We start from the raw sequence: 27,077 nt of genomic DNA on the forward strand, positions 1-27,077 counted from the left end.
GACCAACAATTATGCTCTGGTCTGTTGCTTTAAAAGTGAAAAGGAAAACAGCTTTAGGGACAAAAAGGGAAACTTTCCCCAGTTCATTCTTTTAACAGCACTGGAACAGAGAGAAACACAGCTCTGCCAAACAGGTTTAGAAAGCCGGAGGCTATACGAAGCATAGCAGGTGATAGGAAAATTGGGGATTAATCATTTTTGGTATTGTATTTAGTATTGAATTTCATACATTTATAATCATAATCTCTTCAGTACCAACATCTTACCCAGTATTGATATCCTGGCAGATATTATAAATTAAGCATGTTAACTCCACTTTTCAATGTCTATAGAAAATATAAAACTATTAAAAATGAACATACAATTGATGTATTATTTTTATTCTTACTGAGTTCTTAGTGGTTTGGTTTTTTGTTTGTTTGGTTTTTTTTTATTTGCTTTTTAGCTTTTTATGTTTGACAACTTTGGGTTACAGAACACATGCTTTTATTTATTTCTAGATATACTACATTAAAGATTTTGTTCAAGCTACAGCAAATAAAGGAGAACAGAAACAAATGATGCTGTATATTATTTGTTTATTTCAGATCAAGAAGTGTGTGTGTCTACACAATAAATTCTACCAACTTAAATATTTATTTTGTTCTGAAAAAAAAAAGGATGAGAGGGTTTTTACTACAAACTTTTAGTCTATTGCTATGTAGGACAGATTCTATTTAAGGTTTTTACAAAGTCTTTAGCATCAGATTAAATTTGTAGATCTGTTGCATAAAACCAAAATTACATTGTGAATTTTTTCAGAATATATACTGTCATACCCTATTTTCAGTGATTTATTACAGAGAGAAAAAAAAGATTTTTTCATTTGAAGTATAGACTTAGAAGCTTATTTTACTTTATTTTGAGACATCTAACAGTAAATGTTTATTGTATAGTATACTTGTGTGTTGCTTCAGGTAAAAATATTATTTAAAACATGTATGTATGTGGACTTGCTGCCCTCACCAGACTCTTGTATGCTGAAACAAGATGGAACGCCTCCAGGTAAAAGTATTTGTGAGGGTGGAAATGTTAAGCCTAAGACTTAAATTCATTGAATGTTTACTGTAGATACCTTTCAAAAGGCATCTTGTGCTCTTCCTAAACGGGTGTTTACGTTGTGGTACTGGAGTGTACTCTACCTCTTGTATTCCCCAATATTCAGAGGAATATTATGTCTGTAAAAGACTTGTAATTTCACAGTCATACCTTGTATACACTTTGTCTCTCCTCCAGTTGCATTTTTTTTCCCCCTTCTCTGTTAAATTTAGAAATTTAGAAGTATCTACTCTTAGGGATATTTCAGTCAAAGGCATTAATCTTGTCTCTTTATTCTTTTTTTTAGCCTGCCTTTAAGATAGGCAATTGCAAGGCATTATTGTTAGAGAAGCAGAAATTTCACATCTTCACATGGTTCATTAAATAGCTAACATTCTATTTTTATGTATGAAGAACAATGTTTTTAAAATAACTTAATTATCTAGGCCAGATAAAATTTATTCAGTATAAAAGCTGTAACACAAGATTTTGCAGACATGTTGCAAGATTTAACAATATTACTGAGACTAAATGTAGCCCTGCATTATAGATATTAATATTTTAGAAATAGGAAAATAAAAGATCCCGTTAAATTGTGCTTATCTTTAAATGCAGGATCTTAGCAGAGGGACTAAGACACAGATAGCCAGGTCTGCTGCGATTTAATCTTCATTTTATTCAGTGGACATTGCCATGTATTTTTGACTTTTTTCTCTGATGTGAGAGGTACACTTGATGTAAAATGGTGCCCTTTCTTGTCAGGAGCTGCTAAAGAGTTTTAAAGCAAGCATTAAAGCCTGCTTTGAAAAAATTAAATACTATTTGATTATACTTTTAGATCTGTAACAACACTATGCCCATTCTATGCAACACAAATTGAAGACAAACATGGATCCTAATGTGCAATATGTTTGACAATGTCCTATTAAGTTTTAATGTATTCTTTTTGTGCCCAAGTAACCCAGGGGTTGTAAAGATGTATGGTCTGTCTTTATTTCACCTAACTAATACTACTCAGTACTCAGGAGCATTTAGTGCATATCAGTAATGACAAAAGTTATTGGCTGTTATATTCATGGAATTCCTTTTATTTTAATACACTTTCTCATTCTGTCTCCTTGTAATCTTTTCACTTTCATAAGGCTTTTTGTAATACAGACTCCCTCGACATGTTTTCTCTTCTTGATTTTCAAACATATGTTGTGCAGCACTATAAAGATTATAAAACAATAGTTCTTCCTGTCCTGAGCAATTGCCAGATTGCAGATTTTCTATGAATAAAATATTACATTTCTATGTACTGAAACAATACAAAACCACCCTCATTACTGAAGATTTACATATCAGATACTAAGCATACAGTTCACTTTGGGTTATTACAGAACAGCCGTCTCAAATGATGATACTTTTAGGGCTGCTTATTGATATCACCTAATTGCTATTTCAGAACAACTAAAACCAAGAACACTTAAGATTTGAACCTTTAAAGATACAAGTTCTGAATTTTTTTCAACTATTAATGTATTCATACAGCAAGGAAATATAAAATCTAAACTATGTGTAATAATTCAGTTGTCAGGTATCAGTCTAGACTTCAGCCTGAGTGATCAATTATCATATAACAAGACATAAAAAAGTATCACCTTCAGAAGGAAGCTAATCCATCCCTCAGAATGGTACACATATAAAGAGGACCTGTAGAGAGCAGAAATACTGCTTTTGACTTAGCTATACAGTTTGTGCCTTCTTCTCCAGGTATATGCATTCTATAGTAGTAAGTGAATATGTACAGTTTCCTTTTCATTTTCTTCATAATTAGTCAGAAACTATACCAGCCTTACCCTGCGTTCCCACATGCCTTCTTCCCCCAAGAGACTCCATGCTCCTGGTCATTAGGACCTTGAGATGGGTGCTGTGAATATTTACTTGGCTGTGCCACAGGACACCACAGAAAGCAGTGCTGACATTGGCACACTCTTTTAAAGAAGTTTTCTATTTATAAACTACACATCAAGAACTACTAAGCTCACTTGAAACCCCCATGTGCTCCAGGCAGATCTGTCTCCTTTTTACAAGCAACACTGTGTTCTGCCCTGTAAAACCCACGTTGTCAAAATGCAGAAATCATCTTGCACCTTCCTCTTGACGACAGCACTCCTCATAAATAATTTCAGGTTTGGTTTAAAAAGATTACATTTTGTTATTGTCCCTCTTTGTTAGGTACAAACACATGGCAATTATCTGCTTCCTATCTCTGTCCGTTTTACTGAAGGAGACAAGATTTTTCTACCAGAAAGGAAATGCAGATATTATTGAAAGCAAGAAATGAAAACTTCGGGGATGAAAAATGAGCTTTACGCACTAACATTTCAGTGATGCCAAATATAGGATTGCGATCTTTCCAAATTACAGCTTTTACAACGTAATGCAAAGCCTTTCAAAAAGAAAATAATTTTAATTCTATTAATCCAAAATAAATGTGTGCCTTTGTGAGATCAGAGGAAAAAGTATATGCATTTTACCACTGCTGTACACATCAAAATAAAAATGTGGGGAGAGACATCAAAATTAAGGGATATCTTAAACTTCATAAAACATGCACATTTGTAGTGTTTTACACATATTCCTGTACTGCCTTACAAAAGTCCTGTTCCTGTACTGTCCTGGGTTCAGCAGTAGCAGTCATTTTTTTCTCCTTCTTAGCAGCTGGTGCAGCACTGTGTTTTTTACTTTCGGCCTGGGAACAGCGCTGATAAAAAGTGATGTTTTTAGTTGCTGGTCAGAATGTTTACCTTGACCAAGGACTTTGTGAGTCTCATGCTCTGTCAGGGAGGAGGGGAAGCTGGGAGGAAGCAGAGACAGGACACCTGACCCAAACTAGCCAAAGAGATATTCCATACCATAGTACGTCATGACCAGGGTGTAACTGTGAGTTACCTGGAAGGGCTGGTTCACTGCTGGCTGGGGGCGAGGTATCGTTTGATGGGCTGTGAGGTGTTGTATTCTCTTCCCTTGTTATTTCCTTTATCATTATTACTATTAGTGGTAGCAGTAGTGATTTGTGTTATACCTTAGTTACTAAACTGTTCTTATCTCAACCTGTGGGAGTTGCATTCTTTCGATTCTCCTCCCGGTCCCTCCAGGAGTGGGGGGAAGAAAGGGTGGTGGTGGGAGGTAGACTGCGTGGTTCTAATTTATGGCCTAAGCTTAAACTACGACACTGTACACATTCTGTAACTGGATTTACAGGAGCTTATTTTTATTCACAGCTAGGTAAAGAAAAAATATATATTCTCTGAATCAAAGTGAGTTAAAAGGAAATGACTTGCTAGGGGAGAAGGTAGCTCAGTTTTCTCATCAGCAGTCTAATCATGAGCGACCCACAGCAACTCACATTACACATGGAGTCTGCTGAAAATTGGGCATCGCTGCCAGTAAAATCTCTTTCTTATCTTCAGTCCAAGTCTAGTGATTGCCACCTAAACGGGAACTGCGGGGAGGAATACAAAGTGCAAAGCACTGCATTAAACTGACACTGTATATCACTGTTTGGCAGGCTGTATATTTTTATGCAATGCATTTTGCAGACAGAGATAAATACACAAAACTATGATAGGTATAAGTAATGGGGTGCTTCCTAGTCTGATTTCTCTTTTTCAGTTACACCAGTCTCATTGAATTTAACAGTGCTGCTCCAGTACAAGAGACAAAACTTTTGAGTGTGATGAGTAGGAGAGTGGTACTTTCTATTTTGTAATGCACTACAGGCACACTAAACACTGTGAACTTCCAAGTAATGAACAGCTGCGAGATCAAAGCGCAACTGTCTCCATAACCACCATGGCTAAAACCTGGTTATGGTTTAAATAACTTCAAAAGCATTATGTGAAAGATGACTTAAGCATTTGAACTTGAACTACACTGATACTCCAGCAACATTATGTATATAAAGGAGTTTTTACTGTTGCCTTCCACTCTGTTAGGGACAGATGTGATTGCCTTTCAACTACTAGAAACAATGTCTTTACTAGCATGTTTTTTTTTTCACATAATACTTTTTTTTTCTAAAAAAAGAAATGCACATTGGAGTGGGGGGAAAGTAAAATTCAAATTATTTCTGAAATCATATAGAATTCTTTGAACAATTTCAACAAAACCAGCTTACATGTTAAGAAATTCTGGCTGTTTTGATAATTTAATTTTTCATTGTTAATGAAGTATAAAATAACAATAAAAACAGCATCAAAGAGCTTTCAGAATAAGAAACCTAACTGCTAACAGAAACCTAACCTAAACCTAACTTGTTCTCACTTCTTTACTAGCTACTTATGTCCTTCAAATAGGAGCAAAAGGTTTTGTATGTTATTTATTCCAGCACTAAACCACCTTAAAAACACCAGTTTATGTATGGCAAATCAGTGCTAATACTTTTTTTTCTTTTTTAAATTAAGCTGAAAAATACAGAATGACTATGTATTGCTGTTTATTTTTGCTGTTACACTAATTGAGCTCAAAGCTTTCGTATAATATAAACTGTTTTCTAATACTTAATTGAGTATATAGAATTTACTCAGGGTTACTTCTTTAAATAATCTCTGGAGTCACCTGTTTTGTTATTGTGCTATAATACTGAAGAATGTACCTTTCAGAATTATGCACTTGAAGAAGGACATTACAACATTGGAGCTTTTAAATAGTTAAAGATATTGTAAGAAATGAGATCTTTGGCTGGACTGATTTGCAAATTCTGAGAATTTCCCCATAAATTTAACTTTTATTTTTCCATCTCCAAATGTGTTCAGAATTTAATTGTCTAATAATAAACTTCCCTAAGTGATGTACTTCTGCAATAAGAATTTTGTAAGACTGTATATTAAACTTCCATAGCATCTGTGGAGGAGAAAAAAGAAGTTGTTGTGTGGGCTTTCCTCTTTAAGTAAGTGAAACAATCAGCATTGCTTAGTTTGAGATTGCAAATCAGTGAGACCAAGCCAAGTTTCCATTCAAATCAATAGCAGAATCCTGTAAACTCATATTGAATGTTGTTTTAAGAAAGAGGACTCAGCAAGTCACAGTATTTTCTATGGAAAAAGGTGCAGATATGGGCAATTTCTTTGAGAATCATAGGTGATAAAAGCTATGGCAACAAGTGAAATGGAAAGGAGACAAAAATGGTGAGGTACTGGGGGAAAAAGGGGTCTAAATTAGGTGTATAGGAACTTTGTAGCTTAGTTTTCAAGACTGACTCATTTACCTATTCTGAACACATAGAAAAGATTTTAATAAAAAGCAAATGTGACCATTAGATTTTGAGCTCTGGTCTACTTTGCCCTTCACTGCAAAGAGTTTCTTCATGTTTTCTTAAGCAAATTGCTGCTAAACCCAGCTGTTATTCAATAATATTGGGTGTTGGGCTGTTTCTAAGCCCAGGTTTGTCATTGCTTTGAGTGTGAAATTTTTCAAAACACTACAGACGAGTACATTATATCATTGGAAATGCATGAAAAAAAAGAAATCCTCAGTGTTACAGAGAAAGCCTCTGGGACCTTGGAAGTCAGTTTTAGAAGAGAGATTGCTCTACCTATAAATTCATCTCTCCTAGAACTGGCATCCAAGGTCCCAGAGCCTTTTTCCATATCACTAAAGACTTTTTTAATACAATTCCAGCAGCGTAGTGCATTACATTCTTTGCAAGAAATGCTCAGCCATCCATATTGCAGACAGCCAGACATCCTGCTGACGGTTTGAGAATATTAGAAAACTGTTGGAAATGGAGGTACCAAAATATCATATTGCACTAAATTTTCAATAAGCTTTCAAAAACTAAAATCCACTATGTATTTCAAATGAAAAATGTCATACGGAAAAAAACAAACAAAATAATGATACCAAAAATTAAAAACAAAAAACTAAAACCAAAAACAAAACCAAAAAAAACTTCGAAAAAGTGAAGCATAAGCTATTAAAAATGTTTTATGACCACATTTATTGTATGTGTGTGTGTGTTTCATGAGGGTAAGCTGGGAGAAATGCAAAGGTGTCTCTCATGGGCCATCAGTCTCCCATGAGTGTTATGGCACAAAACCTTCTTTCATGTACTGAAAAAGCTCTAAGCTTTCAGCTAATAACAGTCACAGATCAACTGCATTGAAAGAGAAATGTTCATTTTTGTCAGTGAGACTTGTCTCTGTTCAAATTTAACTGCTTTAGTTACAGTTGGTAAATGCTATGAGGACCTCAAGACAATTTTTTTCTTGTGAATTGTAAGGGAAAGAAATTATAGGTATTTAAAGCAAGCTAAAGATGTGCTACCAGGTGTAGCATAGAGGTGCACTGATAGGGATATTAATTTGGACAATACATATTCCCAGTTAGGAGCATATGGGTACTAGTAAACTCAGAGTGAACAAAGAAGCTTTTTCAGATTCGCAGTACAGCAGCTGCATGTTGAAGGATCCCTTGCAGTTGAACAGCTCTGAGGTGTGCTGCTTTTTAGGTATTATTAGACCAGAATAATCTTTAATCACAAAATGAGCTCCAGAGATATCATGTAAACATGATACTTACTCTGCTGTACAGGTGAATTTAAGTGCTTTAAAGGATATTTCTGAGTTTTATGTGAGTTGATTTAACTGACAAAATAGAATCATAGAATCATAGAATAGTCAGGGTTGGAAAGGACCTTAAGATCATCTAGTTCCAACCCCCCTGCCATGGGCAGGGACACCCCACACTAAACCATGCCACCCAAGGCCTCATCCAAACTGGCCTTGAACACCGCCAAGGATGGAGCATTCACAACCTCCCTGGGCAACCCATTCCAGTGCCTCATCACCCTCTCAGGAAAGAATTTCTTCCTTAGATCCAAGCTAAACTTCCCCTGTTTAAGTTTGAACCCATTACCCCTTGTCCTGTCACTACAGTCCCTGATGAATAGTCCATCCCCAGCATCCTTGTAGGCCCCCTTCAGATACTGGAAGGCTGCTATGAGGTCTCCATGCAGCCTTCTCTTCTCCAGGCTTAACAGCACCAACTTTCTCAGCCTATCTTCACAGGGGAGGTGCTCCAGTCCCCTGATCATCCTTCGAACCTAGGCGGCACTGCAGTCACTTGAGTGCATTCTTTTTTCCTAGGAGTGTTGGTAGGAGGGAGAAAGAAAGAAAAAAGGGTAAATTAAAAAGGAAAAAGGAAAAGACAAGAAGAGAAAGGAAAAGGAGAAGTAATATAAAAATAAAAATAAAAGAAAAAATAGGAGCAAATATAAGAAAAAAAAAGGCAAAACGAAGTAAAATAAAGTAGAGAAAAAAAAAAAAAAGGAAACAGGAGGGAGACAGGTAAAGATGGAGGGAGGGAGAAGAAAAGCCTTGATTTGGTTGTGATGCTCCTCGGAAAACTACAAATGTACCTAATGACACGAATCTGTGCAACACCAAATCTGAGCTGAGGTCAGAGATCTTTGTGGAGACTAAAGTATCTACTGTTGTGTAGTCAGGTGGGGAACTATGGTTTCAACTGAGAGAAATTCTAGAAGCAGCTGAGATTTTCAAAACTATTATTTTTATACATTTACAACTGAAGTTTTGAAAGCTTAAGTGATCCAATGAATCAATAACAATATATTCTAGGTTCAGAAAAGTCTGAGGGTAGACTTGCCTGTCTCAGGTATTTTTGTTCTGAGCTTAGGTCTTTTGTGATTTTTTTCCAGCTCTTTTGTCTGCCTTCCAGAATCACAACGCCTTTTTTCAGTCATTGTCATGACTGTAGTACAATAGCTGCTTCAGCCATCACTTTTGAGGACATGCATGTTTTCTGGCTGAACTGCAAAAATGCTTGTTACTGTTGACAACCACTTAACATCCAGAACAAATAGTTTTTCACACTGGAAACAAAAATATAAATAGTTTTAGATGTGGTTATGTTTTTTAACAGCAGACTTGACAGCTCTGCAGTCTGGGAAGCAGCTAAATAGTCTTTTGTTTTATATTAGACATGCATAGAGTTCTGGGAAGTATATTTTATCTGTCACTGTAGCTATCAAAAGACTAAATTTGTCTACATCTGGCTTCATGTCCTATGAACTAAGTTTCCCCTTACTTTACATGGACTGTAATTACACAAAAGGGATATAAGAGTCTGTGGGTCTGCCACTTAAAGGCAATTAGGATCCATTCTCATCAGAAATTTATAACCCTCTTTAAAATCTGAGTCTTATTCCCTCCCTTTTTCAAACTAGCACCAGACCCAGATTAGCAACAGCCCCCAGAGGAATGAAGAGGAAGCGTATTGCACCTGCACAACGGTTGGATATCCGTGAATATCACCAAGCTCACAGCACTGGGGAAGTGGCAATCGAGGTTGAGCAAAAAAAGGGACATATAGATAGAGTTAAAAGATGCTTTACAAGGATTGCTGATTCATCAACACGTAAGATGCAAATACCCTCACCTTGTTCATATTTTCTTGTTGATGATTATCTCATACTCTTTTGTATGATACTGTACTTTCAATCTCCATTGCTTTACATGTGTGCATACAGAGACACATACACATTTGCACAATTCCGCTAAAACTTTCCTTAAAAAGTTGAAATTTGCTAAAAAGCAGTAAGACTGTCATTGATAAGGATTCACTTGAGGTTTCTAAGCTAGAAAAGCAGTTAACTCCCTCTATGTAAATGGAGAGAAAAGGCATCACGAACGAGTAGATCTTAGATGGGACAACTCTAGATCTTAACTAAGCCACTGCTACTTATATGACAACATCATGCTATTCAAACATGTTATCAAAGTCCTGCAGGTAAAATATGATTATGATTTCACTTGATCCAAGATCTTGCTCCAGCCACAGCATCATACCTCTGCCGCATCTGGTTCTGGTATCTTTGCAGCATCTGTGAGCTCTACATAAGCATCACTGGAAACTTTTCACATGACAGTTAAGCAGTTAAGCTATGAATAAAATACTTAATTTGGGACACCATATGGTGGAAAGGAGAGCTGTACAATAACTACATGACAAAAGAAATTAATCCACTGATGGAGACCTACTCGCAGCCTAAGAATATCTTAGGTAACAAATGTAACCTGTGCTTTTTCAATTCTCCTACCTAGAGATACAAGCAGAACTCGTATAATAATGAAGGATGGTTAGAAAAGAAGTAATCAGTTTTATATAGGAATTACACTATTTATTTTAGCTGCTCCATTTCCTTGTCTGCAGAGGATTGCTTGTTTTGTCTTTTGTTAAAATTTTATAAACTTTTTAAAATTTACTTAGCCAAAGATCAACTCTTCTGTATTGGCTTTCACTAAGCAGAAGTCTCAGCCTGAAGGAAGCTGCACAGATGTCCATTAAAGAACAAAGAAGAAAACTCATCGGAAAATAAAACAAAACAAAACCAACTTAAGTCTAATTTACACTCCACCTTGAGTGTTCATAGAAATGTAACAAATGAGAGGAAAATGCTATTTTTCCCTTTTCTTTCATTAGTCATGAAAGTAGGTGTGTAGGAAAATATGTCAAGGGTTTATTGTTTTTTTTCCAACATCAAGGTGTGTGAAAGGTTAAAAAGCAGATAGAAAGGGGGAAAAAATAAAGTATCAGAGAAGCGTAGACAAGGGAGAAAAGATTGTTGAGCGGGAGAAAATTAAAAGTTCCAAGGCAACTGCATGAAAAGATGTACAAATTGGAGGAACAGCAGAGATACAACTGAGAGAAACAGAGTCTAAAGGCCCATGAAGCCACACTAGGCAATAGCAGTGGCCGTGGCTTCAGGCTCTCACTTTGCCACAGTTTTAATAAACTGACATCTCTTGTGTATATATATCCATCACCTTTTGGTACCTCCAAGACAGTCCACTTGTGAACAGTGGTGGAACTCCTGTTTTACTGAGGAAATAAAAGCAATATATAAAAATTCACACATAGGTTTTACTAGTTAGCATACAGTAAATTATTAATCTTTATTAATTAATCTGGGCTTTCCCAAAACCACCAATGTATTTGATCAGATTTTTTTCACTCTTTTCAGAAAAATAAGTAGCACACAGACAGCTGAATAACCTCACATCTCAAGTCAATGCATTTCTTGTACCTACAAGCAGCATGATTCATCAGTTGACCACTTAATTTCTGAACTTGAAGGGTAGTAAGCTATTTAAACAGAAAGGGAGAAATGCATTACTGGAAATAAAGAGGTCATTCTATTTTTAAGAACTTAGTCCCTATCTCCTGGTTTTACTTGTTACATATTCTCATCCTTCCTAACATTATAGGCTACCTGCTGTCAAGCAAATATGAAGATCATAGGAGTAAGTATAACCAGGTCAAATGTAACCAAGCAGCTGATCTGTTTCCTGCATCTTCATAGCTTATGGGATTAAAGCATGACAAGCAGAAAAGTACAGGGATCACAGTTACACAGATCAATCTTCATTTGGGTTTGTTACTTTGATGTGATCCAAGTAAATTCCTTTTAAGAAGTACGGATGTGTTTGCCAGTGATTAAGTGTAATCTAATTTGATTCAATATTTTACAATAAAACTTTCTTTCCAGGCTCTTTTCTGAAGATTCAGGAAATTTCACACTTAAAAGACTGCTGACAAGGAACCTATTTATACAAACTTGTTGAAGGGGTAAATTGAACAGTGGAGAGAGGTTAGCAGTTTTCCTTTTTCATAAGTATCAGACAAATGTTGTTATAAATTTAAATATGCTGCATCTCTGATGTCTCACCTGTAAAGAAGGTTAATAAAGCCCTATGTCTAGCTTGTCTTTCTGAAGACTTGACAACTCCACTTTCCAGGCTTTCAAATGCATTGCTGGTAGGTGAATGCAAAAACCACAAACCCAGACTGCATTAAAGTGGTTCTGTTCGAACTTTTCTTCCTAGGTAAACATGTCAGAACCACTGACAAGGTTTAGAATTTTAAAAGCTAGATTAAAGATTTAAAACTAACTAACACTGTTATTTTTTTAATAAAGAAACCACAGGATGTGAAACAGTATAAATAAAAATAATTTTGGTAAGAACTCTGTCTCAAAGCACTGTGACAGGGCTTGCTATCAAGCAATATACATCAGGCTGATGACTACGGAAATAAACTATTGCCTTCCATATTGCCTTTTAAAGCAACTTCATTTGTAGTTATGACAAATGTAACCCTAACAAAATTTTCCTCTCCACACCATTTCACTCATCCATAAAAGTCCTTTGGAGGTTTATATTAACAGTTTATCGTATGGTGCATGACTCTGCACAGCTTGGTCTCCAGTTTCAAGGATCTATTCACCATAAACTATTTGGTTGGCTACTGGCTTACTGTCCCACTTTATACATTAGAATTTAATGGGAGGAACTCTATTTTGTATGACAGCAAAAACTAGTGAGGAAGAAAAAGCAACAACAACTAAAAGATATGGAACCTTTAATTAAAGCTGGTTTCCTGGAACTGAACATTTTTCCATAGCCTGAAAAAAAAAGAAAGATTACATAGGTATAGAAATTTCACAACACAAGACACATTAGAATAAGAAGAGTAAACAGCCTGTTAAGAAAGAGGCTTCTATATAATCACTTTTTCCAGCAGAAAAAGCAATATGCACTTTTCTCTAAAACTCTGTTGACCACAGTTTTCTTAGAAACCTAGAATCCTAGAATCAACCTGGTTGGAAAAGACCTTTAAGATCAAGTCCAACCATTACCCCAGGACTGCCAAGACCACCACTAAAACATGTCTCTGAGGGTCACATCTACACAGTTTTTGAACACTTCCAGGGACAGTGATTCCACCACTTCATTGGGAACCTGTTTTTACCATGCTTTTGAGGATTTACTTACATCCCATCTGATAAAAGAGGAAGACTTGATTTCTCAGTGTGCTCTTCTGGATGAACTTTAAATTCTGCACAGATTTCCTATGGACACATTTACACTGACAAAAAGTGTCTGCAAAGAGGAAATAACAGAGATCTGGTATTAACACACTTAGCATGACTAATTGAATAACGAATGAATTAAACCTTTGCAAATTACACTGCGCATATAGATCTGACTGATGACTGTGGTGAACAGTTTGTGAATTACAGCATGATTAATGGAAACTGGTAGATTTCAATCCATGCTCTTGAAAGAGATATGAAACAGTGTGTGCAGTTGTATATGAGTCTCTGGCTGAAAGCTTGACAGTCCAGCAATTAAATGAGCCTGACAAGCACCTGGCCACGGCCTTTGCAGATGAGTCTGCGCATGTCTGTGCAAATGAAATTACTCGAAAGAAAACCAACACATAAAGCTTATAAATCTGGACTCTCTGTTTTTGCCCTGCTTAAGTAAGCGAGATACCCAGGTGGCTTTAAATCGGGGAGCCTTACAGTGCTTTTTAAGTCTGAGAGTTATGAAATCTGCTAGAGCATTCTAGTTTATGGAAGCACTCCCCTTTCAAATTCGCTCTGTTTTAGCCTGATTTTTTATTTCATTGTTTTGTTGAGACAATGCTCTCAAAGATCCTCACTTTAATGTTTGAGTGTTTTCCAAATAACATCAGTAATGGAAGCTCACAGGACACATTAAATCTCTATATCTTTTCAAAGCAAAACTCTGCTTGGGTAAGTGAGAAGACAGTGTAGGAGGCAGAACAAGCAAAGGAAAAAGGAGTATTGTCAATTCTTTTTCACAAATGCAATTAAAGCCTATCTTTATCTCACCTCCCCTATTGTTAATCTTTGGTCAATATCTGAGTCATATTTCCCCCTGCAGACTTATTCTTCCTTAACTCTCACATCTTTCTCTCCCTCAAGTCCTAACACTTCATAGCTTGAAGCTGTTTTTTCACGTCCTCTCCCCATGATGTCACTCTATTACCTGAGTCCCACACTGTTTTCTGACTTGCTTCCACAATCACTCTCTAAACCCTTATTCTTCAAGGTTCTATTCCTGCCTATTTATCTCTCATTTCTCTTTATTTTGATACTTGTGTGTATCACATTCTTTCAACTCAGAAGCATGAATTTCTTTAGCTCAGCTGTGAAATCTGTGCTGAAATAGCATACACTCATCCCCTATAATATTTCAGCTTCTAAGAATATGTACAGAACATATAAAATTAAAAACAAAGCATGCAATCCTCAGCCTTGCTATAACCAAACTACAGACAAAACCACATAGTTACTGGCTTTACCATAACAAAATTGAATATAGCTGCTAGCAGTATTTCAACTTCAGCGTAACAAACTATGTAAAAATAGTGATGGCAAAGACTAGAAGACTGAAGTACACTGATTTTTGTCATCATATAGACCTTCCTGTCATGCAGGGTTAATGATGTACCATCTCTTTCAAATCAGTGCTTCCTGAAGTTGTTTCCTAAAACGAAATAAAATAGGAATAATGTTCTGGTAATCTCATTCCCATGGGATCCCTAATGAACAAAAGGTTTTACCTACCTTCTGGGCCTGCTTAGGTGGTCTTTGGATATTTCTGTCCTGCCAGAGCAGAAAAAAATAACCCAGCAACCACAAAACCACTAACTGAAATTGCAGCAAAATCCCATGTCTTTTCAGAAGGCAGTAGGAGTATCCCCATTGTTAAGGTAATGGGAAGAAAAAGAGAAAACAGAAAACAGGGAGTTTTTAAACACATCTGAGGAAGTCACATTACTGAGAATATTTCCTCTACAGAAAAAAAAGAAAAAATAATTCTACAAAGTCTAGGAGAAGAAAGAGGAGGCACAGCTAATTAAACTTCAGTTGTTGAAATTACAATAAATATCCAATTTGAAATTCAAATAACTAAAACAATATACACTTTGAAATATCCATTTTGAAAATAAAATATCCAATTTGAAATTTAAATGTCTCATAAAAACATTCCCAAAATCTGAATGGGTGTCTGAACAATGATGACATAGTACCACCAACTGATGAAAATACCATTGAAAAAAAATCTTCTGTCCATGATATTGAAGATAAAAATCTTGACTTTGCTGAAGTCAAGAGCAAAGCTCCCAGGGACTTCTGCAGGACCTCAGTTTCAAACTGAAGCTTTGGAAGAATTGTGAACCTGAGGATAAGACAATTGTTACTGGTTATAATTTCATACTAAAATAATTATATAGCTTTCCTATATATATCTCTATATTCTCAAGAAAGTACATAAACAAATTTCTTTCAGCATTTTAATATGTAAAAACACAGCTGCTGCAAATATATAGTGGAAATAGAAGGGTTTTTTTAAAAAACAAAAAGTCTCGAAGTGTCATACTGTTATGTCTGTTCTACTATATTTTTTTAAATCCTCAACTAATAATATCTGAAAAAAAATGTAGTTATTCAAAATGAATATATTCCATTTCTTCCATTTTTTCCCTTGTTTAGCCTACCTAACGCTGGCTTCCTTTGAGGAAAGCACTTGCTGAAAAGTGCTCTTCACTATTTTACTTTTTTCAGCAAAAGGTTGGAAAATCACACATACATATACAAACAAATCTTAAAAACCTTTCTCATAGAAAGGTTGACCCTGAAGACGAAGGCCATTTTAAAAGAAAAAAAAATTAAATAAAAGAACATAAATAGTGATCAATTCTGCTTATGAAAACCTTGTAGTACACAAGAGCCAATATGCTCCCCTGTGGGGTGTGGATACAGCTCTGCCCAAAATGCAGGAATAATACAAGAATGAGGTAAGGCACTATGCAGTCTAAGCAAAAGACTGCTTTTTTTTATTTATTTATTTTTCTAACATTTCAGTTCTATCCAGCAGTGGATGCACCTGTACGAACCTTCAGCATGCCACCATCACAGAATCATACAATAATTAGGGTTGGAAAGGACCTTAAGATCATCTAGTTCCAACCCCACTGCTACGGGCAGAGACACCTCACACTAAACCATGTCACCCAACACTCTGTCCAACCTGGACTTAAACACTGCTGGGGATGGAGCATTCACAACTTCCCTGGGCAACCCATTCCAGTGCCTCACCACCCTAACTGTAAGAACTTCTTCCATATATCTAACCTGAACTTCCCCTGGTTAAGTTTGAGTTTGACCCCATTACCCCTTGTCCTATCACTACAATCCCTAATGAATAGTCCCTCCTCAGCATCCTTATAGGCCCCTTCAGATGGTGAAAGGCGGCTATGAGGTCTCCATGCAGCCTTCACTTCTCCAGGCTGAACAGCACCAACTTTCTCAGCCTATCTTCATATGGGAGGTGCTCCAGTCCCCTGATCATCCTTGTGGCCCTCCTCTGCACTTGTTCCAACAGTTCCATGTCTTTTTTTATATTGAGGACATCAGAACTGTACACAATACTCCAGGTGAGGTCTCACAAGAGCAGAGTAGAGGGGCAGGATCACCTCCTTTGACCTGCTGGTCACACTCCTATGGATGCAGCCCAGGATACCGTTGGCTTTCTGGGCTGCGAGCACACACTGCTGGCTCATGTTAAGTTTCTCATCAAGAAACACCCCCAAGTCCTTCTCTGCAAGGCTGCTCTGAATCTCTTCTTTGCCCAACCTGTAGTTGTGCCTGGGATTGCTCCGACCCAGGTGTAGGACTTTGCACTTGTCATGGTTAAACTTCATAAGCTTGGCATCTGTCCACCTCACAAGCGTGTCAAGGTCCCTGTGGATGGCATCCATTCACTCCAGCATATCAACTGAATCCCATAGCTTAATGTCATCAGCAGGCTTGCTCAGCACTCCCTCAATCCTGTCCATGTTGCCAGCAAAGTTGTTGAATATCCTGGCAAGGTAAGCTTACTTCCCAAGGTAATATGAAGATAAGCCTCACTCCCACAATTTGCCTTTGAGTGTGTAAAAGTCAGACTTCTCTGCATCTGTGCATGATATATCTGTTGCATCATGCTTCCTCAGTAACCTGGAGAAGGAAACAGAGCGGAGCATACAGGAAAATTGCTGTCCTCTGCCCACCCTTCACAGCGGAAAACAAGGCCCAGGAGACGGCGTGGTCCCAAGCCGTCTCTAGGATCTTCAGTCAGGCAGCTGAAACTGAGAGCTGGGATAACTTTGAGTCCCACACTGTGGACATCTGTCTATTCCATGCTCTCTACTAACACTACCTTTAAAGGTGGGAATTATTGTATCTTCAAGGGAAGATTCAGAGTACTGCTTCCTGGAAATGAAAGCAGCTGTAGAAATTAACAACTTTTGCCACTGCTGAACCCTAATGAACTGGAACCGTTGACCTGAGAAGACTTTAGATGTCATTACCAATCCGTTGTGTCATCATTCTTTCAGTCATTCATTGACACAATATCCCAATGATGTGCATTTGCAGAAATAATTGGACTGTGCTTTACACTCAAATTCAATACACCTTTTCCTTCAAGTTGCTTTTTGTGATTCATGATGAGCAAAGACTGAAAAAACCTTAAGAATATAGAAAATTTCTTCTTGTTTCAGAAGCTGAAAAGACTAATCCCTCAAAGTGACCTGCTGCAGACTTGATGCTGATTTTGACCAGATTGCAGGAAGATAGAATTGGAGATGTTCAGAGTAGCAATTTAGAATAAACTATTCTTGAAACAAATGTGATAGTAACAATTTTAATGAAAAAAAGAAAGGCTAGAAAACTCAGGTTGTGTTTTCAAAGTCTCTGAAGTCTCTAAATGAGATATTTGTTGCCTCAATAACAAATGCAAGAGCCACAATTTCAAAAGGTGTAACAAGGGAAGAATGAAGACTGGCCTGATAAAAATCACTAGGCAAAATCAAAAATTATCATGCTGACCAATACCACTTGTTCATCATCCTATATTCCTTTGTCTGGGTCTACTTAGCTGGGGTTTGTGGTGTTGTTTGTTTTGCTTATTTCCCCTCTTAAACTTTAGATCTTATGGATAGGGACTGTCTTTTTCCATTTCTGTATATTCAGTGTTATGCTCATTAGGGACATGGTATAACACTGTCGATTTTCAGTGCTGCTACAAAACAAAAAAAGAATCTATACAAATTAGATAGCCTAATTTTGTTTAACTGAAAGTTACTGTGTTGTTGTTTGCTGAATGGTGAAGGAACTCTGTGCTGATTTCATGCCTGTTGCAAACCTCTCAATTTTGATATATATTCAGTTATTATTATTTATGTTATTGTTAATATTATTGTTTTTATCAACAGATAAAAACAGCAGATTTTTTTGTTGTTGTTGCTTTCACTACCATTATTATTTGTGTGTTTAATATTATTGATATTATTTGTTTCAAATCTATGAACAAAGTGCTGAACTATAAATTGTTTTAGGCACTGCTTGAAAAAAAAAGTTAAAAGGATCAAAATTTCAGGTATTGCCCCAGTGCTGTGAATGTTGTTATTTAGAAGAATTGTGATTCCCTGGACAAAAGGCATAGTGTCTTAGCTGGGTCTTACTGCATTGGAGAGCAGACCAAAGAAGCAAATGAGTGACAGGATGCAATATGAGTTAAAAAATAATTTATGAAATAAAAAAACCCCAGTAACCCCAAATTACATAGGTAGCCACACAGCTATGGCTGATCATGATTTACCTCTGACATTCTCTTGAAACAGGTGACATCTAATGCTCTTCTATGAGATACATTTCCATATTTTGTAGAGGCCACATCCACTCCTTCTGTAGAGTTTTGCTAAGGGTACACTCAAAATATATCTACACTTTTGTTCACTTAATTTTGTAAACAGTAAGTAAAAGACCTCCACCTCTAACCTGATATTATCAGTACTTTTGTTTTCTTCCACATTATTATTTGGAAATATGAATTCAAAATATTAATAAATTTAGGAAAAAGAAAACCAACAGCAATTACAGTTGTTTTTGAGAAAGTAAATGTTTTTCTGGGAGGGTGATTCTTATTTTTATTATCTGTGTAATGACATAACTATTGCTTTAAAAAGTGATAGCAAGCATTTATTGTCTTCTTCAAAATTTAAGTTGACAGTGCATAAATACTTTAATAACCATATCCACAGAAGAAAAATATTAGTAGAATCAGAGTACAGCATAAGAAAAGATACTATGTAGGATGTCTCATTAAGATATCTCTGAGATGAATGCATGAAAACAGCAGGGCCACTGATAATTCATGCTTGAGAAATGGTGAGCTATTTTCCAAGAAAAAAAAGAAAATGAATAATTTCTTTTCAAGTACTTGAATATTAGAGAACTGGCAGAGGGGTTACAAAGCCAGAAGCAATGTCTTGTTTGAAAAGCTAAAATGTGTCACATAATCATTCCTCATAGTTTTGCCTGGCTTTATATGTGCAGGAGTAAATTCCCCTACACCACCTAACAAAGTTCCTGCTATCAGTCCTCATCCCTTTCAGCTATATAGGAACCTTTGGGCATTAAGTCACGTAAATAATGAATGGAAAAAGCATTGAAACAAATAAGAGGTCCTGGCAAGAAAACAAGCAAATTAATCCCACCCTGAGTATTTTATTACCAAAACTGAGGCAAGAGGAGATACTGGAAAAGAAAAACATTCCATCTATCTCTTCACATCAGAGAATTGCTACCTTTGATTTTAAATTTCTGCATGCTTTACTCTTTTGAATTACATTTTTTAAACAGCTTTGTTAAGGCACATGGATCTTGAAATGTGTATGTAAGCCAAAAAAATCTGCATTGGCCTGAGCCTTGCTCAAATAATTCATTGCCTATCCACTGGGATATCTTCTTTCTCCAGGCTTTGTCGGAACACTGCCCTTCTGCCTTTCCACTCTTTCGACACACATTATTTTTCATCCACAGTCACTAGTCTCCATCTTGCCAAGTGCCACTGACTGAACTCTCCACCTTTGCCAATATGATGTAATGTTACTTGGCTATAATCCCTCATGTATTGTTTCTTTGTCTCTTTTGAAGCAGTTTTGCCAGCAACACAGTATGACAAATAAAGATCAGAATATGCTCTTACATGATTCTAGTTGCTGCTTTTAGGTTCATTTCACTATCGCCTCACAAAAATAATGAATTGAAAAAGAAGAAGGGCCAAATTGTATAAAAGGTCTGGACACATTTTTCTTTTTATTTTCTGAGACTTATAAACAAACAAAAAAATTATCTGCCCTTGGGATAATTCTTACAAGCCAAATAATGTCCATGAAAATCACTATGTCTATCAGTGAAAGTCTCATATATACATTCTTGTGAACTACTCTTCCTGCACAAATTAAAGATAAATGAATAGTGGACTATACCATCATAATTTTATGGGCTTTTTTACTGAGTTACTGTAGTTCACGTTAATATTCAATAGTCTTTGCCCTCAAGTCTGGTAAGCAAAGAAAACTCTGTTGGGCCGCCAACACTTCATCTCTGTTTCCAGAGCAAAGTGAAAAAAAAAAAGCAGTGATTGCAAGTTCCTATTTATTGGCTGGTTTTAACTAAAAGGATTAACACAACATTAAAAGTTCTGAAGAAGACAGATACTGCGGCAATTTAACCTTTCCACTCAGAAATGCGGAGGTAAGAGAAAAACATCTATTGTTCTAGGGAATAAAGTATCAATTAAAGAGCTGTTCTCAAGCTTCACTTGCTTCCCATTAGAAAGCTGAAAGCTAAGAACTATATATCATCTATCAATATCTCTAACAGAGACCTTACACCTGCTTACCAATCCATATCAATGTATTCATACAGGAAGCAAACTCAAATTAGAGATAAGAGCCTCGAGAGCGTCTAACAAAGCAGCTTTTATTCAGCATCTCTAAGAGTTTAGGGAGGGTTGACTCTTTAAAGAATAGAAAGAATTCATTTTCTAACCAATCAAGAAATAAGAGTGTAACAAAAAAAAAAAAAAAAAAAAAGCAGGACTAAAGCAGGACTATTCTAAATGTGCTACAAATATAAATGTATATTCACAGTTATAAGCAAGTGTTTTGTATAAAGATGATTAAATTTGGAAAACTTATTTACCCTTCTGTCCTTGCAAATTACACAAAGCAAGAAAACATAAAGCAATTTTAATCACCCTATCTAGTCCATAAAGTGTATTTCCAGCACTTCCAGTATTCACAAGAAGTGTCTTTTCTCCTCCAAATAGTAAGGAATTCGTGCATATTTACATTGCAGTATAGCCTAGCACACTGTAAAAATTATTGCCTATTCACCACTGACATCATTCCCCAAAGCTGATATTTGGCCTATCAATGAAGGACATTATGTTCTGTAATTCTTAGTTTGGTAGTAATGAAAATCCGTGACAATCTTTGGGAATGAAATTCATTATAAGCTCATTACTAGGAGCCCCCTTACTTCAAATAGATAGATGGTCATTCACGGCAGCCAGCATGACAAATGCAGCAAAGAAAAATACCAGTGTTTCACTTCAGTTTTCTGGGTATTGACTTTTGAGGAACCTGAGGATTTTATTGGGGTTTTTTTGTTTGGTTTGGGTGGTATTGGGGTTTATTTTTTAAAAGTAGCAACTGGTTGAAATTAATTTTAAAATTTTTCCATACACCAAAAGCCTCTATTTTTCACAGCAGTCCCCAGGCACTACCCCTTAAAAATTGCGTGAAGTCAGCAATACTGCCTGAAAGAATAGGCCCTATTTTTATATGCTCACAGAGTAATAAAACAGTTTGGATAAATATGGGGTTTTTTTTTCAAATCTAAAATAAGTTGTAGGGTGTCCATGAGGGGGTGTTGCAGACAATAAAGTAGCCTTCTCCATTTGTCAAAGTCAAAACTGGTAACTTAAAGCATGGCTTCACTTAGGGGAAATCCTGCCTGACCAATTTCATGGCCTTCTATGATGGGGCTACGGAACTGATTGACAGGGTTAGAGCAGTTGATGTCATCTACTTGGACTTGTGCAAAGCGTTCGACACTATCCCACATGACATCCTTGTCCCTAAATTGGAGAGACATCAATTTGATGGGTGGACCACTCGGTGGATAAAGAACTGGCTGGATGGCAGCATGCAGAGTTGCAGTCAATGGCTCAGTGTTCGGCTGGAGACCAGTAATGAGGGCTGTCCCTCAGAGAACGATGTTGGGACCGGTCTTGTTCAAAATCTTTGCCAGTGAAATGGACAGTGGGACTGAGTACACTCTCAGCAAGTTTTCTGACGAAACCAACCTGTTTGGTTCAGTTGATATGCTGGAGGGAAGAAATGCCATCCAGAAGGACCTCGACACGCTTGTGAGGTGGACTGATGCCAACCTTTTATGAAGTTTAACCATGCCAAGTGCAAGGTCCTACACCTGGGTTGGAGCAATCCCAGGCACAGCTACAGGTTGGGCAGAGAAGAGATTCAGAGCAGCCCTGCAGGGAAGGACTTGGGGGTGTTGGTCGATGAGAAAATAAACATGAGCTGGCTTCAGTATGCGCTCACAGCCCAGAAAGCCAACGGTACCCTGGGCTGCATCAAAAGGAGCATGACCAACAGGTCGAAGGAGGTGATCCTGGCACTGTACTCTGCTCTCATGAGACCTCACCTGGAGTATTGTGTACAGTTCTGATGTCCTCAATATAAAAAAAGACATGGAACTGTTGGAACAAGTCCAGAGGAGGGCCACAAGGATGATCAGGGGAGTGGAGCACCTCCCGTACGAAGACAGGCTGAGAAAGTTGGTGCTGTTCAGCCTGGAGAAGAGAAGGCTGCGTGGAGACTTCATAGCAGCCTTCCAGTATCTGGGCTGGGAATGGACTATTCATTAGGGATTGTAGTGATAGGAGAAGGAGTAACTTAAACAAACTTAACTCAAACTTAAACAGGGGAAGTTTAGATTGGATATAAGGAAGAAGTTCTTTACTGAGAGGGTGGTGAGGAACTGGAAAGGGTTGCCCAGGGAGGTTGTGAATGCTCCACCCTTGGCAGTGTTCAAGGCCAGGTTGGAGAAAGCCTTGGGTGGCATGGTTTAGTGTGAGGTGTCCCTGCCCATGGCAGGGGGGTTGGAACTTAGATGATCTTAAGGTCCTTTCCAACCCTAACTATTCTATGATTCTATGATTCTATGATCAACGGATAACAACCTTATCTCTTTAATTTTGTGTTGCAGAAGATCATCTCATCAGAAATTATAATTCTATTATTTAGATGAAGTTTATGTACTTAGTCAAACTGGGAATGCCTTCCAGTTATGGTGGAAAAAAAAGTACACTAACGTGTTATGTTTCATGGTAAGACGAAATGCAACTTTGGAAACAGATTTGACATTTGAAATTTCGTGTGTTGCAAAGGCAGAATTTGTTGCACGTATAGAAAACACTCAGTATATGCATCTGGAGGAAGTTGTGCACAGTTCTTCGAAGCACCCCTGGCAGCTGATAATGGAGAGCTGTTGGCAGCGTTTAGAAAGGCAGATGCTTACCTGTGCTCCTACTGTGTGCAGTCTTGGCTTGCTGACAAGGTGAGAAGAAGGACAAGCCATCACAGAGTGGGGGCACTTGGCAGCTGATACACTGCTGGGGAAGGGTAAATGGGTCACCTAGGGCTTCTTGCTCATCCATAGCAGAGTCATCAATCCAAGCCAGAATATGCACTTTTAAGAAAACAAAGCAATTCCTTATACAGGAGAATAGAAATAAATTAAAAAGTTGATAATTTAAACAAAATTAAACAAATTGGTTTTCAGCTTGGTATTTGATATATTGCTGACTGAAAAATACCACCTATACCATAAAATTGCATCCAGGTTTATCTGTGTACTTAGTGAATGAAGAACTTGTCGAGCCAAGTGACAGGTGTTTTACTGGTGATTTTCAATGTCAACTGGATGTTACTGAAGCTCCATAGAGGGCATTTCCCTACATAGTGCTTCTTCATGGCTTTCTCTTGTTCAAGCTGGAGGGCAGGTTGCCTTATTTCCCCTTTTTATGAAAACTAATTCTCATCTGCTAGTTGTTCATCATGATGCACTGATAGTATGGAAGGTCAAACCCAGGAAAGTATATGGTAAGACATACAGCAAAGAACCTACTTAGAGGAAAAAAAACCAAAACAACATCAGAAAACCAGGAAAAAAATAAGAAGAAAAAGTAAACAGAAAACCTGAACCTTTTCTTTGTGGCAGTTAGTTCCCGTTGTCCTGCTGTGGTAGGATGTGTTTACATCAGAGATACCATGCTAGATCATGATTTTCTGAATTTGAAAGATCAGTGACAAATAAGAAAATATAGGGCTTCCAAGCATATTTATTTCATGCTTAGACAGCTAGTTTATTCAGAAGCACACTGTCAGTTTTAACATTACAACAAGGATTTTTTAAATATGTGTAAATTTTCAGAGAATCAAATACTGAGGTATTATGTCTTTAAAAGTGAAAGACAGTGGTAACATTAGTCAAAAGGAGCACATTAGGTATCATTTTTCTTGTCTTGGCTGAAGGTGAAACCACCTCAAGCATTGGTATGCAACACGTGTTTAAACCTGAGAATGGCCAAGCATGGATACTGAGACAGATGTCATTTAAATAAATGAACAAAGAGTCTGGAATGTACAGGCTGGATAACATGTGACAGCACAAAAACCATTCACTTGTCATATTCATGAGCTTGTTTAAGGCCCTCCTCATGGGAAAAAAAAAAAAAAAGTCCAGGTGTTTAGATCAAAAAACTAGAGTCTTTGGGCATGTCATAAGCATAAGTGAAGTCCAGAAATCTGATTTTTCTGTTAAGTTTTGCTGAAAATATTTTTCATCAAAAGCAGTTTGCTCCATAATTTCATCTTGGAAAGTAAGCACTTACTGGAAACCAGTGTACTTTTCAGGCTGGCCAGTGTTTCTAATAATAATTACTGGAGAATTATGCATTCCAGTACTTTAAAGTATCTAGAAAACATTAGCATTAGCCAACAGATTAATGAATTAGAGAGGATTTTCATCTTAGATATCTAGCAGGCCTTTGAAAACTTGTTCTTTGATCATCCAGGATATTAAGGGGTTTTTTCTAGATCTGTCAGTAGGTCTGAAGTATGATGCAAATGTAATAAACTGATCTGTATGTTGTGTCATCATCTGGAGAAAGTCTCTAAATGTAGGTGATATTTACCGCCTGCAGAGGTCAAGGGTCATACCTTGTCTTTAATGACGACAAGAGTTCTAGATGTAAGATCCAGTGATTTCTCTTTATATGATGATTCTGAATATCCTGAAGCAGCACTGTAACCATTAGAATTGTTTACATAAATTTATGATTGGACCAGCATTGGCAGCATTTGCTCTTGCTAGTTAACCCATAGAGGCTTAATCAGACTTACAGTCAGAATACCCCAGCCCTGTATGACTTTACAAATGCTGGAAGATGCTACTTCAATAAAAAACACAGCTCATTTTGGGAAATGTCAGTGACAATCAAAAATTACAGGTTTTGCAGCTTATCTGACATCTACTCTAGATTTCCTAAGTGGTTCTCCAAAGTTATATTTCCATTTAGACAATGATTTTCTATACCCATTAGCCTTTATTTCCTTCTTCAATGGCAAGAACTTACAAAATTATTCAAAGCTACCTTTCATCAAGATGGTGAGGCATGCATCACTTGTGAAAATGAGTCAGCCCATAATAATGTGCAACATAGAACCAAAAATATATTAAAACTGAGAATGTTGTTCTACAGACTTCTGTCTTATTTTCACCTAATTTTGATTATCTTCTTCTCTTGACAGTAGCACAAATGAAAACTTAGGTTGCAATGTTGCAAAAGTTGCATTTAAAAATGTACCTAAGACTGTCCAATGAGATTGCAGGAAACATGCAAACAAGCATATGGGTGTCTGTCTTGTTTATGTTCCAGAGCAACTATGACTCATGTTATTATGAAAAAAGACTTAGAACAGGATACATCTTTTTTCACTTTGAACTAGTGAAAATGTAGTTTTCTGTATTTGGGAAGATCCACCTAGAAATTCATCCTAAAGAAGAGATAAAAATTAATTCAATGCATAATGTCTTCAAGTACCCCTAAGAGGGAGATTTACACTTTATTAAATATATTTTATCAATTTGGCATAGGAGATTTTATACAATCCTTCTTCTCCACTTTTCAGTTCTTAAACCACAGGTGTGTAGGTGTTTTTTGGATGGTTCTGGACATTTTAACATGGACACATTGATATCAGCTATCTCTCCTGAAAATGTGAAGTCTTTTTGAGTAATTCTAAAATTTACAATTTCTTCAATAAACATTTATCCCTTTAATAAGCAATACTTCTCTATATTGAAGCTCTCCTATCGCAACTTTTTGAGAAAACAAAAAACAAAACAAAAAAACCCATAAAAACAAAAACAGAAAAAAGGGAAAATAAAACAATATATTGTTACTATCACAAAACCGGAGCATCAGCTTTATCTGAAGAATCATTGCTCTGCATAGTTACAGTAATATCGGAGCAAAACCAAGTCTCACCAATGCCTTTGCTAATGCTATTCACAGGGACTTTTTCACTGCTATGTAACATTTCATATTTGTTGTTTCAAGTTTAGAGAGATCACAAGGTATATTTCATAGTCACCTCAGAATTCCTGATGACTCTAAGCCTCTGACTTAGGTTGAGAGCAACTCTAGGTGTAGGACAAGTGTGATTTTATTTTGCACAAATTTCACACTGTTTTGATTTACTTTCTAATGCATAGTGTGAAAATTGACGGCATTTTTGAGGGCCATTCATATATTCAAAATATAAGGGTAAGCATGTATGCATCGCCTTAATGCAGGCTGGCCTTCTTGGAAATTACTGCCCTATGTTTGATCTCAGTATCATATACATCTTGTCTTACACCACTAGCTATGACATAAAAGAGGACTAACTGTGGCTTGGCCTTTTACTGCCACACATAAAATCCCACTATAATTAATTAGTGTTGTTATAGCAACACCTTTTATAACGCTGCTTGACACTCATGGGGGGGAATGACACAGGGGTGAACTATAAGAGGAATCATTTTGTACATTTCATTCTCAAACTCCCTGACTTCAATGGTCCTTTTTTTTTTTTTTTTTGTTAAAATCATTTTTCCCCTTAAATTAGTTCCCTGCTGTATTGAAGCCATTGAG

Source organism: Psittacula echo (genome assembly GCF_963264785.1).
Source record: "Psittacula echo genome assembly, chromosome: 3".
NCBI classification, from domain to species: domain Eukaryota; kingdom Metazoa; phylum Chordata; class Aves; order Psittaciformes; family Psittacidae; genus Psittacula; species Psittacula echo.